The sequence below is a fragment of the Copidosoma floridanum genome, unplaced genomic scaffold (genome assembly GCF_036245765.1).
Source record: "Copidosoma floridanum isolate Cflo_tuat_1 unplaced genomic scaffold, Cflo_Japanese_pri ptg000017l, whole genome shotgun sequence".
NCBI classification, from domain to species: domain Eukaryota; kingdom Metazoa; phylum Arthropoda; class Insecta; order Hymenoptera; family Encyrtidae; genus Copidosoma; species Copidosoma floridanum.
In genome coordinates this window covers 4898198-4903579 of record NW_028321894.1, presented here as the reverse complement: position 1 = coordinate 4903579, position 5382 = coordinate 4898198, and the positions used below count along the sequence as shown (strand labels likewise).

The window sequence follows — 5382 nt, the reverse complement described above, 5'->3', positions numbered from 1 at the left end:
AAGCAAAAAAAATGATGTACAATAATAATTTAAAAGATGAAGATTCGTGCATAAGAGATGTTTCAGACTCAGACTTGTACGAAAACATTATGATGCACAATCCTGACTTTTAAACACTTAATTTTAGCACTGACGGAGCATAACTATTCGTGAGTGCTTAGAAATCATTGTGGCCTTTGCAAATACAGGTTAATTGTATGAAAGGGCAAGAGAGATTCAAGCACCCCATTATCGTCACTGTATGTCAGTTTGGAAAGGAACCATCACCTGGTTTTATAGATATGTACATGTGAGTTTTTAAAAAAGCTTGCGATAAGTTACGTGAGTTTGGTGAAAAAATTCTAAATTATGAAATGAAAGAAGTTTATACGCAAAAATTCGTTCCTTTCTGTGGTTGCATGGATACCGTGGCTCGGCCGATACTGCAGAATAGGCTGCAATTGAATGGACACTCAGACTGTTCTTGGTGTTATCACTATGGCAAATACTTTGCTGGTTCAATGCAGTATCCATTAATGGAAAACAATCGCAGATTGCGTTCGTTTAAAGATGTAGCAAAGTTTAAGGCTCTAGAGTAATACATTTGGCTACTATTCGTTTGCCTCCCAAGTTGGGATTTTGGACACTGAAAAATTTCGTTTACTACAGCTCTTTGTGAATAGCATTTTTGTACTGTTACAAGAGTCCATCTCTTCAGAAGAATTAAACCAATGCGAGTATGATTTACTACAGTTTGTGGGTAAATGCGAAATTTTATACGGACTGCGTTTCTTGACCTTCAACGTGCACTCCTTATCACATTATTGCTAATGTGTGAGAAAAACAGGACCACTGAGGGCGACGTTAGCGTTTGCGTTTGAAAGCGCAATTTACCATTTTCAACGGCAAATTAATGCCCCAAATGGGTGCGATAAGTAAATTGCTAGAAAATGGTTGACAAAATGTAGTTTTCAAAACTACATTGAAAATACTATTTGTCAAGCAGATACCGCCTTGGATTATTGCAAATCATTATTACGCATCAGAAAAGTAACTTAAAACCTTATTGTGTTTAAAAAAATGAGAAAATAAAAGTCAAATTTTGTAAGTTTTTTTATCGTCCTGCAGAAGTGGAGGTCTTTGAGCGTTGAATTTATGAAAATCAACTATTTCATACAATTTTTTACACACGGGCGACTAGAACTAATGATTCAGTTATACGTCTAATTTCAGACAAATTTTATGAAATACACTATTTCATACGTAATAATGATACGTGCTATATTTGCGGGACAGAACTGATAGTAACGAATAATTCATTTAACGGTATAAAGACTTCAATTGTTAAGCATATATTGAAATGACAGGAAAGAAATCAGAAATTAGAATTTTTCGAAATCGACGAGATAAAACGTAAAAAATTCTCAATAGATACGGGAGAACAAATATACATTTCATACTTACCGAATAACAACGAAACCTTTTAGTCCACTCCATAGACTATATAAAAAACAAACCATTTAAGTACAATGTCAATCGGTTGAAGGTACACAATTTTATAATGTTTAATTTCAATTAAGTCTTTTAAACACATAAATTAAAACTATTTTACAATCGTAATGTATAACCAGAGTCAGCAGACCAGCAAAAGAGTTCACAGATATACAAGTAAGAAATAGTTATAGTCAAAACTTTTTTTGATTACCAAATAGCTGCATCATAATACAAGTAGTATTACACATGTAAATACTAAATTCACTTATATAAGTTGTTTGGACTACTATTGAGCTTTGCTGAGCAGGCAACTTACAAAACAATATTTCCATAAATAAAAACTAAGTAAAAAACACATGTAGGTCGTTGTGCTATGGTTTCAGACCCTTTCGAACATTTTTTTTTTCTTAGAAAATTTCAACTATTCTTTTCAAGTTTTTGGACCCAGATCTATGGTCATTTGTTAAAATTCCATGTTAATTTAAATGCAACTATTTAAAAACTTTAAGAGAGCACTTCGGTAATGACAGGTCTGTTTCTGACGATTATGAAGTCCCACACAAAAATTTTTCAAAGAAATTATGTTTGGCACATATGCACACTAGATTGTAAATTGAGATGTTCATCTTAAAAATAAACAAAAACTTATTTTTAAAGAAAGTGATATTGAAATCATTATAGAAACATTAGAGACTCCTTGAACAGCATGGTTTGACTTAAAAAAATTTGATTATTTGCAAAATCATTGAAGTACGTAAATATTTCTCTGCATTTTAGTTTAAAAAATTAACTAAAAGTTTAGAAAAAAAGGAAAAATGTAATAAAGAACACAGCAATTGGCAGGATAAATATTGTATCTCCTAAGGATCACGAAAATTAAAAAAAAAAATTTATTACAAACAGAGGAAAAGGAACAACCTTTTTTAAAGATTTAAATACGTATAATAAAATGACTCATAACACACCTTTGCCATAGGTTAAGTTGAACTGGATTTTTCTGGGGCTGTATACCTTTATAACAATAGGGTAAAACAAACGAATGTTACCTTATTCTGTGGGGGATCTTCTTATACGAGCAGTGGTGGGATTGTGGAAGAATTTTATTTCTGCCCCACTAAGATCTCTATATAATATAGTAATATTTATATATATATACAAAATTATAAGTGAAAATTAAGTAAATTATGAAATCTAGAACAATTTGTGGGTTGTTATTTACCATCGTAACATTTTATATTGTACCGTATGCGTTAGTAAGTCTAGTAAGTCTGAAAAAAATAAAGTATCAATTAAATATTATCGCGAAAATGAAAAGATCACATCATGCAAAAAAATTACACATTGTTATAACAAAAATATTAAAAAAAATAATTTCACTAGTCCCCCTACCACTTACCACGCAAACAAAGTTTTCCTACTATATTCTCTTAGTTCATATACTAGCCGCAAGCGTGATCTAACGTTATTTTCATACTTCTCTCATACATATACACTTATACCCTAAACTAATTATATAATTCGCGTGTGTTTTAGTTTTTAAATGAATCAATGTATGAAAAAATGATTAAAAAAATAAAAGCCGAAAAACTTAAAGAGAAAGAAATAGAATTTGAAAAAAATAAAGTTATGTCAAAGAATAAACAATCTAAAAATATCGTATCAAAGGTGGTATAGTAGAGATTAAATATATACTGCTTTTATGTAATGTATGATACTTATGTTTCAGTGTAATGTGATAAAAAAGGAAAAAAAAAAGATAAAAGCCATGGTACAATTCCATTAAAAAACAAGAAGAAAAAGATTTTAAATGATCAAAAACTGAAGGAGAATTTAGTAAATGATTTGCGTTTAATAATTCCTGACATGAAGCTACAACACACTGCAAACTAGATTAACGAAAAGATCACTGACCAAAACGTACTAAGTGACATGGTAATATATGTACTTATTTAAAAATCGTGTACCTATACACATACTGTACATACCTATTAGATGAGTACACTATAGTATAAGAAAGAACCTATACACATAAATATTAATGTCCTAATCTGGATACATTTTTGTGTATGATATAACACACTTTTATACTTTTATATTTATAAAAACGTAAGCGGTACTAAGGATACTAACTCTTGCAGTACACTCATTATGATTTCAAATTCATTGACATTAAATGCCGCAGCAATTTTACCTGAATAAGAATGTACTGTATCATGCTCAAAATTATATCCCTTTCAAGAAACAGATACAAACTCTAGTAAGAATGAAAAAGAGACAATAAACATCGATAAATCTTCGGAATCCCCAGAATTTGTCGTACAGTGTACCTTATCTGAAAGAAAGGAAAGTAAAGAAGTCTTACTTGGTTTAGGTACAAATAGTGTAAATGACGACAATGTCCTAATTGGGAAGAGTAAAAATAGCAAAAAGGTAAAAAAATCCACTTAAAATAGAAAAAAGGATTGAATACGAGAGGTATCCTGTTTAAAAAAAAAAACTTAAAAAAACTGAAGCTTAAATCGATGACATCCAAGAGAAATACAAAAATATTATTGTAACTAAGGATAATAAACTGGAAAGGTTACGAAATATTAATATTAAGGTACAAACAAAAATCTTAGTAAAGTTAGATAAAGCAGGTGAGAGTACATTTGATATGTTTACCCAAGCAGAATTTTTTTTTGGTAAGTAAGTAACGAAAAAAAAATAACAACAAATAATAATATTTTTTGAAGTCCAGATTTGAGATAATAATCAAGTTTAATAATTGTTATTAGTTATTATGTTTAATTTTCTTTATTATTATTTTTTTTTGTAATAAATGTCATTATTGAAACATCAAAAAAAGATAGTAACTAGAAAAAACTGATTTGATTAATGATCATTATTTAATACTTGACTTTTAAGATTTATCAAAAACTAATAGTTATTAATAATTATAAATAATAAAACATTTTTACTGTATTATATTGTATATCAGATGGAAAAAAATAATAAAAAATAATTTTCATGGGCATAGTAGTACCGTTTGATCTCATTAACAAAAAAAAATAATAACTTATAATAAGTATTAAAAAGTTTAAATAATAACTTGTGACAGACAATTGTAATCAATAAGTCTTATTACTTGTCTTAAATATAAACACTAAAAACTGTTATTATTTTTTTATATTTTCTACTCTTTTTTAAAAATAATTATTACCAACTTATCAAATAAAATTATTTCCGATTGGGTAACAACGAACACAAATTGTAGTAAAAAAAATTATTTCTGGCTGCAGAACGTCAGAAAAATTATCAACAGTTATTAAACATGACTAAAATATATTAACTATTTTGACAAGATTTCGGGCAGCGAACCCGCAGTTGAATTTATTCGTAAAAGCAGTGGAGAGGTAACAAAATTTATAATAAATTCTTAACTATGAGCATCAAGTAAATCTAATTTTTGTAGTAATTATTTAAAATTGTGTACAGATTAATTGTGGTAATGGTATAATTATACCAAAAATACATTACGATTATGCCATAAATGAAGTGGTGGGAAAAAAATGCGAATGTTCTACATTTGTAAAAAGTATTGTCCTTAGTATCATCGGAGTTGAAGATCTAAAATATAGCATTAGTGGAAAAGGATGTTGGCAAACAAAAACAATTGCAAAGCCAAAGCTAGATGGCACACGGCTAAAAGCTGTAAAAGGTACGATTTATTCTAGCATATTGTATATAAAACAGTATAGTACAACAAAAGATTTTATTAAGAAATTAATTTTTTTAAACAGACATTTTTACATACAATCTAACAAACGGAATGAAATAAAATGAGGTGATGGTCTATAAGGAAGCTCAAAAATTTGGAAAATACGTATCTAAAAAGATGTAGGATCTAAGTAGGCCATCCAAACCACG

At 28.9% G+C, this 5382-nt stretch overlaps 1 pseudogene; it reads left to right on the top strand.

Moving 5' to 3' along the window:
* The first annotated feature begins 353 nt into the window (after window positions 1–353).
* Window positions 354–918, top strand: LOC149374620 (uncharacterized; annotated as a pseudogene).
* The last annotated feature ends 4464 nt before the right edge of the window (window positions 919–5382 follow it).